Source organism: Lathyrus oleraceus, chromosome 2, assembly GCF_024323335.1.
Source record: "Lathyrus oleraceus cultivar Zhongwan6 chromosome 2, CAAS_Psat_ZW6_1.0, whole genome shotgun sequence".
Taxonomy (NCBI): Eukaryota; Viridiplantae; Streptophyta; class Magnoliopsida; order Fabales; family Fabaceae; genus Lathyrus; species Lathyrus oleraceus.
This window is the reverse complement of record NC_066580.1, coordinates 51,635,652-51,651,466: the sequence shown is the minus strand read 5'-3', so window position 1 is coordinate 51,651,466 and position 15,815 is coordinate 51,635,652.

Here is a 15,815-nt window from a genome sequence, read left to right as displayed (position 1 = left end):
AGAAAAGAAAAGCAAAATGAGAATTAAAAGTCAAGAAACAAATAGAATATTTTTGGCATTTTTTAATATTAAAATAAAACTTGAATTAAAATAATAAAGAAAGGTCAAACTTCAAACTCACTTCAAATCAACTTTGAAAAGTCCAAGTGAATTATCCCAAGTTCAACAAGGTCAAACAAAGTTTGACAAAAAAATTCAGCATTTTTAGAAGTCAGAAACTATTTTAGATCAATTAAAAATGCATAAAAATAACGTAATTGAACTAAAATTTCAAATAAATCTCAAATCAATTAATAAATTGATGAGAATATTTTTCATAGATCTATCATCATTCAAAGAGGTTGCAAAAATATATTTGTATTTTTTGAATATCAAAAACTATTTTAAATGAATTAAAAATAACCAGAAAAGAGAAAATTAATAAAAAATGTCAAATGATAAAATAAAAAATATTAAAAATCATTCTCAGAAAGTAAAAATTAAAAGGAGAAGAATGAAATTGGTCCCATAATTTTTGGGCCAATAATGAAAGAGATATGAATTTTTGAAATAAAATGGAATTAAAAGAAATAAAAGAAATTAAACTCAGAAATTAGAAAATAGGAAAAAGCGTGAGCCATTGGATCATCCTTCATTAATTGACGTGGATCATCACACGGCCTAGAAGCGCGCGTTCACCAAACTCCTTAGTCAAATGAGACACACCCAACCTTTAATGAAGTAATAACAAAGGATGCACGAGATTTAATCTGGAAAACCAAATGGAAGGTCCTGATTGAATCTGGAGACCAGAAGGTGGCCAGTGCCACCGTCTTCTCCGGCTAACTTCCGGCCAAACCAAAATTTTCAGAAATTAAAATTGCAACAAAAATGCACGATCCAGGCATCAATCGAAAGCTGAGGTGATGTACATCACCCTTGTACCACTCAATTCCATTCTAGATCTCTAGATTGAGAGAAATCGGAAGTGGAAATTCTGTCGTGTTCATATGAACTTCATGATTTTTGAAAATTGAAAGCGCGATAATGTTGCCTCTATGCAGAGGACTTCAGATCACAGAATAACAAAGCAAATGGAACACTATACAAGCTGGTTCGAAGCAAATAACAGTTGAAGTAAACCTTTGAATTACAAGGATTTGAGTCAAGTTCTTTGGATGCTTTTGCAAACAGTAGGTACTGTGGATCAAGAAGAGAAGGTTTAGGAACTTTGAGATCTGAAGATTGATCAATGAAATCAAAATTCAGATCTGAAAAATTTGAAGAGAAATGAAATAGTTCCTTTTGTGATGGCTAGGATTTCAGTTCAGCAGCAATTGGGGCGCCTTAAGGTTGTGAAATTATGAAGCCAAGGCCTTGTATTTATAGCTGAAGCAATGCTGAATGCATGAATCAAAACTTGCATGAATGGAAAGGGCCTTCATGCATGGGCCTGTACAGGCGCATGGAGGGCCCAATTCCAACTGGAAATGAAATCTTATGCATGATGTAAGTAGAATGTACGTGCAGATTGGATTGTATTAGCTCATGCATGGCAATTGAAATGATTTTCCAAAAATGCACTATTACATTGAAGTCTTCGAAAATGCCATGTCTAAAATTGAAATGCAACTTTATGAGTAATGGTTGGAAAGCTTATTGCATAAGGAACAAATGTTATGTTGATCAAAACTCTATTTGGGCCTTCGAAATTAATGAAAATTGAACTTGAAATGTAGGGTGCAAAACATGCATATGTGAGATTTTCCAAATTGGCCAAAGTTCAAGCCCTTCTGTATGAATGATGCAAGCTCCAAATGACAAAATCTTCAACATGAAAGTTGTAGATCTTTTTAAGGCAGTCAATTTGGACTTACATTTTGCATGATTTGGATTTTTGATGAAGAAGTTATGGGAACTTGAAGTTGGACTTTTTCACATTTCAATGCATTTGGTCCAAAGTGACCTACAATGTTTTGCATTATCACATGTATTTCTTTTGAGATTTTGCAATTTTTCTCAACATAACATTTGAATTAGAAATCTTAAGATTTAAAGTTCATTTGATCTCACCTCAAAATCATGAAAAATGAAGGAGTTATGTCCTTGGGAAGTTGACCCAAAATTAGGGTTTCAGTCAAAATGAGCTATAATATCTTGGAACGGATGATGATCTTCCAAGCTTCAAATAAATTTTTGATGAACATGAAAGTTGTTCATATGGTCTTTAAGAACCTTTTTTCTCTTGGGGTCATCTCCATTTGACGAACACATAAAAAGTTAGGTCTCAGTGTATTTCAAAAAAGTTAGATGAATTGACTGATCAACTTCTCAAGTCCAAATCTCATATCTTGATGAATTTATGATTGAGGGCACTCAAATAAGCTCTAATATGAATGAAATGATGAATTAAAGAACTCCCCTTGATTGTATTTGACCATGGGTTGAGGTTGCTTCATGAGCAAGGCACAATTGATGAATAGATGAATTAGGGTTCCGTTGGGAAACAAGCCTCAAACCCTTTGATTTACTTTGGTCAAAATGATGAATTGAGATACTTGAGAGGCATATTTTATGTATGAGAGCTTTGAGAACCATAGCCATGCTTGCTTTCATCTTCTCTTGACCATATCAATGCATATAGGATCTCCTAGAAGCTTTTGACCTTGTGATTGCTCAAGCTACAAACAAGAGATGTTAGTGACATATTTTGTACTTTTGGTTAGTAAATCCAATGAGAAAAGCAATAATATACAATTCAAGTATGCTTGGTGATCTCAAACCACTCACAAGAGAGATCCCACCCAAAGGTAAGAAGCCAAGATGCTTATGATCCTTGAGGCAATGTAAATGCAATGTTATGATGCCATGAGGGATCTTAGGGTCAAAATTAGGGTCTTACACAGGGATGCCCTAATTGTTGCCTAAGTCACTCGTTTTTGAGTTTTTGATTTAGCTGGCTTTCTTTCTTTTTGTTTTGATTTTCTTATTTCTCTTTTGTTGAAACAAATCGTGTGACATATGTCCATTTGATTTGAAAGGGTTGTGATTGCCTCATTCCTCTGTTGGTGGGGGAACACCATTAAGAATTTGGGGTTTCTGACCTCTTGTGAGGGGTAAAATTTGGTTGGTCTTCAGATCCCTTTTTTTAGGAATCTGAACGCATGGTGAAATTAGATGACGACTACCCTGTCCCGGTTTAAATTGGAAGGTTTTATGTATAGAAAGAAACTCCTACTCCTTAGCTCGAAGGGGTTAACTAGGGATTATCTTCCTTATATCTCTGGTGTTTGGGATTTGAAATAATGCCTTACATCATCAACAAAGTTTTATTCAAAAGCGTACGTGCAATGATCTCGTTTTTTTAAAATTTCATCATCCTCCTTTTTATTTTGATAAAAAAAAGTTAGATATCGACAAAATAAAGTATGGCTGAACACGAATGGATTGATTCAAAAACACGCATATTCGTTTCAATGTCATTATTATTCAAAAACAAACCAGTTTCTTACAAATGACAATCAAGAAAATTACACATGAACATGATTGAACAAAACAAGTGACATTGCATATTTGCCCTCTTGTGGAGACATATGAATCTTCATTATATTCAAGTCTTGCAGTGTGAACAGGATGTCTCTTGAATCAATTAAATCGTGTACCTTGTACTTAAGGCTCTTATAGTCTTCGATTGGGTGCCAAGGTGTCCTAGAATAGAACTCGCATCTAGCATTCATATCATAATCTAGAGGGAGAGGTGTTGGAAGAGCCATAACTTCTCTCAGCTACACCAATGAGCTATTAAGAAACAGGGGTATAAGTCGACCATACAACATAGGCACTAGATCAAACTGTTTTGGGAGCCTCCTTGGTCCCTGTCTTTGTTGTTGAGCAAAGTTCCACTGATGATTTTGATACTGGTTCGGCATTTGGATACTTGGCCTTTTTTCCTTACTTTGGAAGATGTCTTGGTTCAAGGATCCATGTTTGTGAATAGAGGGTTGAGTGTTCTCCAAAGAATGACTTAATCAATTGAAAATCAAAACATCACTAACATCTAATCAACTAACAGTTGACTAAATTTTTATTAATCTTGCTTTTATATTCAAGTCATTTACTTTATGCAATTTAAATTCAAGTCATTTACCATTTCATTTGTCATTTACATATCATTTAACTTGTTTATGTTTATGTCATTTTCACTTTACTCATTTGAGCCATATATTGTGATTGTATATATTTGTTTGTGTATTTTGTTTGTGTTTGTGGTCTTAGGACCTTAAAATACTTAATAAAGAACAAAAAACCCTAAGAAATGTGTGTGTGGTCTGTTGGTTTGATTTGAGCTTTTGGACTTAGAATTAGGCAACATTTCCTTTGCAAAAGGACTTTTTAAATGCCAATATATCGGACACCAAGTTATTGTGATTTGAGCTTTCATTTGATGTAAGTATTGGGGTTCACATGAATTCATCTGCTACATGGTCTTGATACAACTGTTACTTTGAACCTGTGTCTAATGCCTTATTTTGAGCTAATCAAGGAGTACATCATCTGATACATGAGAAGATTAAGAAGACTGTTAGTTGTGAAGTTGCTTTTTTGGATGTGGATATCTTTATTTAATTCCTTTCTCTTCATATTACTATTTTCTTGTTGATTTTGCTTGATTTAAATTCCAAAGGGTAAGCGGGTTTTCTATATGACATACTTGTCTGTTGGATTGCATCCCATTAGTCAGATATTTTCAACTCTTAACTTTTAATTTTATGCTTACGATTAGTCTCTTCATCTCCTCCCATTTCTTAAAATTTAAAATCTCTCCCTCTTTTCAAAATCTTTCTTTTCTTGTCATTTCAAATTTAGACCTTATTGCAAATTAGAAACTTTGGCCTTATGCCATTGAAATTTTAAACACTTTTCTTAAATCAAACTTGTAAATGAATCTAATCATATTGACTTAAAATTTCAAAAGACAAAAATAAACTCACTCCCATTCAAACCTTTAGGCCCTCTGTTCCACTTTTAAACTTTAAATTTTTTATTAAAAACGATCCACTCATTTTGAAATTGATACCACGAACTACGAGGTTTTGATCCCTCATTTTTATGTTGGAACGTAGGCACAAGCCCGAAGGTCTTGTCAAACACAAAAATATAATTAATGAATTCTTTTCTCATCCCCACACTCTATTTATTGCAAACATCTTTTATACCAAAAACACATACACACATAAAAAAGGGATCCCTAAGAGAACCTAGGACACTTTGGGTGCTAACACCTTCCCTCTATGTAACCAACCCCCTTACCTGTTATCTCTGGCATTTTTTTAGTTTTGATTTGAAAACTTCTTATCTTTGGGTTTTGTTAGTACTTTTCCCTTTTCCTTTGGAAACAATAAAAGCGCGGCGGCGACTCTGGTTTTAGTGACGTTGAGTTTATCCATAACTTAATGGTCATGAATTTACCGCTACAGAAATTAAGGGGCGACTCTACTGGGGATGAATGACTTACGCATGGGTGCAAATTGAAGAACCATTTGGATGATTTCCACTTCCACTTTTCGTACACAATTGCATTGCTTTGTAACATGGTTTTAGCATGATTCACACGTAATTATCTATCAAATTACATCACTTGATAGGCCTAGCACACGCCCGTGCAAGCATGAAAGGGAATTTCTCAATGTTTGCCGAAATTGGAAGTGTGTGGAAATTAATCTCATGGCCTATAAGTAAGGTGGAATATTGAGATATATGACTTGACACTTAGAGAATTTTTTAACATGTTGAAATTTCCGAACTTCCACCTTAAAACTTTCCATGTTCCAAGATCCAAATTAAAAAGTGTTTAACATCAAAAATTTTCCCCTTGATCTTAGCTTTCCAAAGAACCCAAGTTCATGCATTTTGGGCAAAGATTTCTAGGTTTGCGCATGGCTTTAACAAGGCTACACCATTGAAAAGAATCAATTGTACAAACTTTAGTTCATATTACCTTGCCATTCAAGCTTTATTCAGACTTCAATATGAATCATTTTGGACCTTAATGCATTGCATCATGGGCCTGTACATGCCCATGCACTCGTGCCATCCATATTGCCAACTTTGGACAAATTTTGAAGTGTGCAAATATCACTCCCTTTGGCTATAAATAGAAAGCTTCTGAGCTCATTTGAACAACACTTTGCGCGCAAGCTTTTCCCCCATTGAAACCCTCTCATTCTAAAGGAAAACCTGAGAAATTTCAATTTGAAATTTGAGTTTGAATATCAACTATTGGAGATTCAAGAACTCCAGGATCCAAAGCCTTGCAACCTCTCCAATCACTTCCTGCTAGCTTCTCAATTGTGATCAGATCGTGTTTGGAGCAAGCAACATCAAGAACTTCATAGCATTTAAGGTAATTTTCAAAAAACTTCATATCTTCGATTCTCACTCAATTCTACTCAAGTATCTTTGATCTTTGGTTGTCTGAAGTCCTACCAATGTAGGCAAGAAGATTTAGTTTCTTGGAGGTTAAATCGAAGCAACTCAGTTGACACACCTCAAAATTCAACTCCTCATATCTTTTTATATATTTGGAGTTAGTTAAAATTGAGGTCAGATATGTGCTCTACGTCATTTTTTCTTTCAGATCATGTTCTCCTTTTTAATTTTGGTCATGGTTGAGGGTGGACCAGTTCGGTGAGGTCCGCCGGAGAAGAAGATCGCAGCTACAGCTCCGGCCGTGTGTTGGCACGTCTTAGACCATAGGATCCTTGCAACATGTTTTAATCTCGTGCGTTGGTTTTAAATACCATCCCTGCAGCGCATTGACTAATGTCCATTGTGGAACGCGCGCTGAGGACCACTTGATCTGCCACCTCAATTAATGAGTGAGATTAAGTGGTCCACGTTTTTTTCTTTCTATTTTCTGATTTTCATTTTAATCCTTTATTTTCATTAATTCATATTAATTTTAATATTGATCCAAAAAATATGAGGGTTTCACCAAAAATATTTAAATAATTTCCTCTTTCATATTTTGAATGAAAAATATTTTTTGGATCATTATTAATATTTTTTATGATTTAATTGATTTTGTATTTGTTTTTAATTGTTTAAAAGTACTTTTAAGTCTTTAAAAATTCTGAAATTTTTTCTACAAGGTCCTTTGACATTGTTTGACCTATGATAAATCTCATGGCCATATCTTTGGTGTTTTTATGAGGTTTTAGGAATTTGACAAACTTTATTTAGTTTAAAAGTATTATTTTCGTCTTTTTAATTTGAATAAATGCCAATTAATTGTGTTGACCATTTGTGATGACTTGTTTGAGTTTGACTCTTGTTGTTGGGCCTTGGACAAGGTTGATATGACTTTGTCAAGTTAATATCATTGCATTTAGGGGATTGACAAAATGTACATTCCATCTCCCAAAATGAATGGATGATATTAATTTGGTAAAAGTCCTCCTTTGGCCAATTTGAGTTTTCATCCACCCCCTCCCTCTTCATCTCATTCCCATTCTTTATGAATTCATCTCATTTGGCCTATGATATCTCAAAGTCCTAAGGCTAGTTGATTGAAAAATCAACATAAGTATGGATGAGATTAGGCCACCTCTTTTCCATATTGTTTTTGTATGTGGTATGTTTCATGAGCATAATCCATCATATTATGTCTCTAACATGCATTAACACCAAAATTCTATTGCCCAGCCTCAAATAGTTATGACTTCTACATAAGTCAAATTACGATTGCTTAACATAGCGCTAAATTTGTGATACAAAAGGCATAGCATTCTAGTTAGTGAGATTGTAAGTCTCCCCTCTTTCATGGTATTGTATGGAATCTTGGCCTTTTTTCCTTCCTTTGGAAGATGTCTTGGTTCAAGGATCCATGCTTGTGATAAGTGGGTTGAGTGTTCTCCAAAGAATGACTTCAACATGATCATTGTGAAGCTGTCATTTTGAACCTATGAATTGTGGAATTCATCTGTTACATGGGCTATCTTGAGGAAGATCATGGAATGGCCAAGTTTGGATATGTCTATCTTTATTTGATGCCTTGCTCTTCAAAGATAATATAATTGTGCATTTGTGTGTTGCTTGATTCTAAATGTCCAAGGGAATTTGGGTTTCTATTGACATTCTTGTCTATTGGATTGCTACCCATTGGTCAGATCTTTTCAACCCTTAACTTTTAATTTTATGCATAAGATTAGTCTCTTCATCTTCTCCCCATTTCTTAAATATCAAAATCTCTCCCTCCCTTTTTAAAATCTTCTTTGGTTGAACTTATTTTGTTCTAAAGTTTGACCAATTTCCAAAAAGATAGAAACTTTGGCCTTATGCCATTGCATTTTAAAACTTCTTTTCTTAATCAAAATTTCTAAATAAACTTAACTATACTTGACTTTAACTTTCAAAAGCCAAAAAGAACTAACTCATTCAAACCATTTTTAGGCCTTTCTGCCTTTCAAACTTAATTTTTGTTAAAAGCAATTCACTCACTTTGAAATTTGTATCACGAACTACGAGGTTTTGATGTCTCATTTTTATCTTGGTACGTAGGCACAAGTCCGAAGGTCTTGTCAAACACAAAAATATAATTAATGAATTATTTTCTCATCCCCCCATTCTATTTATTTGTAGACATCCATTTGTACAAAATACATATGCACACGAAAAAGGGCTCCCTATGAGTACCTAGGACACTTTGGGTGCTAACACCTTCCCTTTGTGTAACCAACCCCCTTAATTGTAATCTCTGACATTTTATTAGTTTTGATTTGAAAACTTCTTACTTTTGGGTTTTGTTCTTACTTTTCCCTTTTCCCTTGGAAATAATAAAAGCGTGGTGGCGACTCTGGTTTTATCGATGTCTTGCTTGTCAATAGCTTGATGTTCATGAATTTACAGCTACATCATCCGATTGAGTTGTTCCTTATCAGTATAATGCTACAATGGTGGAGAATGGACAAGAGGTTACGTTTCCTACGACCAATTCTATTGTGAACATTACAGATATTGCAAAGGTGACCCGTATTGGTTTTCTATTTGGTCATGTTTTTCCAAAAGAGGTGGTAGAGGATGTTTTTGTTGGTAAGAAGGTGGATGTACCTTGGGAAAATAATTGCGCTAGGGGCCATAAGTGTTTCATTATGTATATTGATGCATGTGAGAGACGATTTATATGATAAAAAAGCCGATGAGATCAGAATAATTGAAAATTCCATCAAATTAATAATTAAGTTTATGCTTTCCAAGATTTAGCACACATCAAGACTAGTATCGAATAATGTAGGTTTCGCCTACGCGAGGTGCATATTCTATATTAGTAAGGTGCGATGGGATGATTGTAATATCCAATTGCTAAAACAATGGGTAAAAGTTAACTAAACAAATTATAATAAGATTATATATGTTTGGAAGCAAGAATTAGAAATGATCCATGTGATGGATTGGAATAAGGAGTTATTTACCGAACTAAAATATTCGAGAGTTGTATTACATACAATTGGAAGGAGTTCCTACCTAAATAGCCTAGTTTTGTGTAATCCTCCTATGCGGACTTAAAACAAAGTGAAATGTGGATCTCGACCCACTAGAAAATCTTCCAACGGGATTTTCTGAATCAAATGTTGAGGGTCATTTGTTTTGAGTAAAATAGTGGGAGCATATTTAATTAACGGCCTAATTAAATATGTTATTGATACTTATATTTTCATTATTTTCATGTAGATTACCATGACAACAAATACCTCTAACAACATTTTGTGATCAATCCTTGACAAGGAAAAATTGTCTCGGACAAATTTTCTGCATTGGCACCGAAATATGAGGATTGTCCTCAAACATGATAGAAAGTTGTATATCTTGGAGAAACCTGGTCCTGAAGAGGAACCTCCTAGTTCTGCACCTAAGGCAGAAAGAGATGCTTATAAGAAGCATGTCGATGATTCGAATGAAACTGCTTGCCTTATGCTAGCTACCATGAACTCAGAGTTGCAAAAGCAACATGAGAACATGGCAGCGTTTGATACGATCGAACACCTGAAGATGCTCTATAAAGAGCAAGTAGGCATGAAAGGTTTGAAGTTTCAAAATCCCTTTTTCAAGGTAAGTTGGCTGAGGGAGCCCCTGTAGGTCCCCATGTGCTCAAGATGATTGGGTATGTGGAGAACCTTGAGAGGTTGGGTTTTCCCCTCGGAAAGGAACTTGTGATTGATTTGATCTTGCAATTGTTGCCAGGTAGATTCAGCCAATTTATCCTTAATTTAAATATGAACGATATGGACAAATATCTTCATATACTGCTAGCCATGTTAAGAACTGCTAAGCCGAATCTGAAGTCAAAAGGGAAGTCCATTCTGATGATCAGAAATGGAAAGAGACAGAACAAAAGACCCAGCAAGCAGGCTGATAAAGGGAAAGGCAAGGAAGTTGTGAAACCCAAACCCACTGCTCCTGCTTTGAAGCCTAGTGGAGGCATAACAAAGGAAGGCACCTGCTTCCATTACGGTAAGACCGAACACGGGAAGAGAAACTACCCAAAGTACCTGGAAGATAATAAGAATGGAGTAGAGACTTCAACTTCAGGTATTTTTGTTATTGAAATTAATTTATCTACTTCTGCATCATGGGTATTAGATACTGGGTGGGGTTCTCATATTTGTACCAATGTGCAGGGGCTGAAAAGGAGTAGAGATTTGGCAAAACATGAAGCTGACCTACGAGTTGGCAATGGAGCAAAGGTTGCTGCTTTAGCCATAGGAACTTATGTATTGACTTTACCTAGTGGTTTAATAATTCAGTTAGAGAACTATTATTATGTACCTGCGATTAGCAGGAATATCATTTCCATTTCTTGTTTAGACAAGTTTGGTTTTTCATTTATAATAAAGAACAATTGTTGCTCCATTTATTTGAATGATATATTATATGCTACTGCACAAATGAACAATGGACTATATCTCCTTGATCTTGAAATGCCTATTTATAACATTAATACTTAAAGGATGAAACTTAATGAGTTAAATCCAACTTACCTTTGGCATTGTCGATTAGGCCATATAAATGAGAAACGCACTTCCAAACTCCATAAAGATGGACTCTTGGACTATTTTGATTATGAATCATATGAGACATGCAGATTTTATTTAAGTGGAAAGATGAAAAAGTCTCCATTCACATGAAAAGGTAAAAGAGATAATGATATTTTGTCCCTCATACATACTGATGTATGTGGACCACTAAACATACCATCCAGAGGAGGTTTTTAGTATTTCATCACATTTACTGATGATTTCAGTAGATATGGTTATGTGTATTCAATGAAACACAAATCAAAGTCCTTTGAAAAGTTCAAGGAATTCAAGAATGAAGTACAAAACCAACTAGGTAAGAATATTAAAACTCTTTGATCAGATCGAGGTGGTGAGTATTTAAGCATAGAGTTTGATGACCATCTGAAAGAGTGTGGGATCCTATCCTAACTTACTCCTCCTGGAACACCCCAATGGAACGGTGTATCTGAGAGAAGAAATCGAACCTTGTTAGACATGGTCCGATCCATGATGAGTCATGCCGATCTTCCAAACTCCTTTTGGGGACATGCACTATTGACAGCAGCTTACACACTTAATCATGTTCCATCCAAAAAGGTTGAGAAGACACCATATGAGATATGGAGTGGTAAGAAATCACATATGTCTTACATGAAGATTTGGGGTTGCGAAGTTTATGTGAAACGACAAATTTCAACTAAGCTTGAGCCTAAATCTGACAAATGGTTATTTGTGAGGTATCCTAAAGAAACAAGAGGGTATTACTTCTATAATCCTTCTGAGGGAAAAGTGTTTATCGCTCGAACAAGAGTTTTCCTAGAAAAGGATATTATTTCCAATGGAATCTGTGGGAGGAAAGTAGAGCTTAAAGAAATTCAAGAATCACAAAGCATTGATACACCTATGGAGGAATTAGAGCAAGAAACAGAAGTAGTTGTGGAAGAGCAACTTACTCAAGTAGAACAAGACCAGCGTAGGTTAAGTAGGATACGTCACCTACCTGAGAGATATGGATGTCTCTTAACTGATCAAGGTGATGTATTACTCATGGATCATGATGAGCTTGTGACCTACTAAGAGGCCATAAATGGTCCCGAGTCTGAGAAGTGGCTAGTGTAGCGGGAAATTCATGATCATCAAGCTATTGACAAGCTAGAGATCAAATAACAAAAGGCGCCACCGCGCTTTTATTGTTTCCAAGGGAAAAGGGAAAAAGTATGAACAAAACCCAAAAGTAAGATGTTTTCAAATCAAAACTAATAAAAAGTCAGAGATCACAGGTAAGGGGGTGGGTTACACAGAGGGAAGGTGTTAGCACCCAAAGCGTCCTAGGTACTCCTAGGGAGCCCTTTTTGTGTGCATATGTGTTTGGTATAAAGTGATGTTTACAAACAAATAGAAGTTTTCCCCACTGAGTTTGTCTCCTCGTGGATGATTAGTATTTCAGTTTCCTCCCCAGTTCATCATCTGGATGGAATCACTCCTCTTGGGTTATGTCCTCAATGGGTTGAGTCTTGATTGACCGTTTCTTTCTAGCTCTTACCTAGATAGATGCTTTGGTCCCCTAAGAGTCTATTACCCAATAACTGGTAATATTCTTCTTAGTTTGTAGTTTGTTACTTCTTGCCCAATACCCGACAAAAGTACCCTTTTTTCCTCAGTAGAGTCCCCAGGAAGTATATCCTTCATATGTTCATCCTAACCGGTGACGAATATCTTTCTTGCCCCTGCCTGATTCTATCCTTGATATGTTCACTTTAACCAGTGATGGATATTCTCATTTTCGGTATTCTACCCATTAAAAAGGTAGTTGTAATCCCTATTTTGTTCCTCAGAGAGTTAATCCTTGATATGTTCATCTTAACCGATGACGGGTTTTCTTCTCTTTGTGGTTTTCTACCCAGTAACCGGTAGTTGTAAATCCCACTTTATCCCCTTTTCAGAGTCTATCCTTGATATGTTCATCTTAACCGGTGATGGATTTTCTCTTTGATTGGTCTGCTACGCAGTGCCCGGTAGTTGTAAATCCTACTTTTCCCCCTCACAGAGTTAATCCTTGATATGTTCATCCTAACCGGTGTTGGATTTTCTCTCCGACGGTTTTCTATCCAGCTTTCGATAGATATAATTCCTACCCTTTTTTTCAGTTGGTATATCCTTGATATGTTCATCCTAACTGATGATGGGTATCCTCCTTGGCATTTCTAGGCAAGTCTATCCTTGATATGCTCATCTTAACCGGTGACGGATTTTCATCCCTGTTGAGTTTATCTTTGATATGTTCATCCTAACCGATGACGGATACTCTCAGCCTTGGTCTTCTACCCAGTAATCGGTAGTTATAAATCCTATATTTTCTGCAGTTTTTCCCAACAAGGCTATTCTCACCCAGTAACTGCTAATGAATACTCCCTGTTGGTTCCTCAGTGAGTCATCCTTGATATGTTCATCCTAACCGATGATAGATGTTCTCTTTGTCAGATCTTTATTATCTCCTTGCCTAGTAACAGGTAGTAGATAATAGCTTTCTGCTCCTCCTCGCCCAGTCACATTGGTAAAAAAAAAGGGTACTTTTGTCGGGTATTGGGCAAGAAGTAACAAACTGCAAACTAAGAAGAATATTACCAGTTACGGGGTAATAGACTCTTAGGGGATCAAAGAATCTATCTAGGTAAGAGCTAGAAAGAAACGGTCAATCAAGACTCAACCCATTGAGGACATAACCCAAGAGGAGTGATTCCATCCAGCTGATTAACTCGGGAGAAAATTGAAATAATAATCATCCACGAGGAGACAAACTCAGTGGGGAAAATTTCTATTTGTTTTTAAACATCACTTTATACCAAGTACATATGCACACAAAAAGGGCTCCCTAGGAGTACCTAGGACACTTTAGGTGCTAACACCTTCCCTCTGTGTAACCAACCCCCTTACCTGTTATCTCTGACTTTTTATTAGTTTTGACTTGAAAACTTCTTACTTTTGGGTTTTGTTCGTACTTTTTCCCTTTTCCCTTGGAAACAATAAAAGCGCGGTGGCGACTCTTGTTATTTGATCTCTCGCTTGTCAATAGCTTGATGATCATGAATTTCCCGCTACAGAAATTAAGTGGCGACTCTGTTGGGGATCTAGTCTCCAGTAGGTTTAGCCTACTTTTTGTGTGAATATATTTGTATATATGTGATGTTTGTATATATGTATGTGTGATATAATCTGCTTGTTGTGCTTGGTGATCTCTGAGTGGTGAGATAAGTTCTAACCCGAACTTGAGTGCAATTAAGATAGGAGGATGGTATAGTCATGTTCGACTTGTGTGGAGTAGTCCTTAACAAGTTGGCTTGAGATCCATCTTCTCAATGGAGACTCCTTTGGATTTGGAAATGTCACACAAGTATTTGTGGTTAGGCATTACTATCTCTAATTGGGTCTGAGAAGCTGAGGACCTTAGAATATTTAACCCATCTTGGCCTATTTAGGACGTAGTGCAGAAACTGTTCAAGTGTAGACTTGATAACAGTTGTTACACAATACTACACTTAGATGAGTTTCTCTTGAGAATATTATGGGTCGATGAGTCAATCATCTTAACCTGTAATATCCGATAGATGGAATTAAGACTCTAGGAACTTTTTAGAACATGATCTACAGGTTTTTATCCTTAGTTCACACCTTTGGGATGGTTCTTACCCAGACTCCATGCTCGTGACTTACAACAAACCCTTGATTCTTGTTTGATCCAATCAAGTCATGTCAATATCAATGGAACTTGGGTGTTGATAAGGTGAAAACCATAATCCACCAAAATGGATGATTGATCTTGACAATGACTTGATTCATCCCTTGACCTGTATTTGCCTTGTGTGTGATCCATTATTTGTGATTGTTGCATTCATGCATTCATGCGCATCATAACATTCATCACACAAAAATTTCAAGGAACTAAGGTATCATTTGTAAATATTTTCAGACAATGGATTATGGACGAAGGAACACTAAGAAGTACAGTTTCAGATGTCCCGACTTGAAAGAGTTAAGGAAGCTAGCATCTTTTGTATTAGATCCCTTGGACTTCAAACAACGTCATGTGAAGCTTCTATCCATCTTGTTTGCTGAAGTAGTTGAAGGACTTTTGAGTGTATTGGTGCAGTTCTATGATCCTTTCTACCATTGTTTCACTTTCCCAGATTTTCAGCTTGTGCCTATCTTGGAGGAGTATGCTCACCTTTTGGGGATACCTATTTCTAGTAGAGTGCCATTCAGTGGATTGGAGGAGATTCCCCGATCTAGTATTATTGTTGAAGCTCTTCACATGAAGAAATTTGAGATATAGGCTCATTGGGTGAAGAAAGGAGGGTTATTTGGGTTGTCATTTGTTTTCCTCATCAAGGAAGCTGCTACTTTTGCTCAAGCTGGTAGTGTGGACACTTTTGAAGCTATCTTTGTGTTGCTCATCTATGGATTAGCCTTGTTCCCAAACATTGACGGTTTTGTTAATGTTAACGCTATTAGACTATTCTTGATTGGGAATCATGTGCCTACTTTATTGGGTGATATGTATTTCTCAATGCATCTAAAGAATTCTAAAGGTGGTGGAACAATTGTCTGTTGCATTCCTCTTCTGTACAAGTGGTTTATTTTGCATTTGCCTCAAACACCTACTTTTGTGGAGAACAAACAATGTCTAAGGCGGTCTCAGAGACTTATGTCTCTCACTAATGATGATATAGTTTGGTATGATCCTTCTTTGAGCAGTTTGGAGATTATTGATAGTTGTGGTGAATT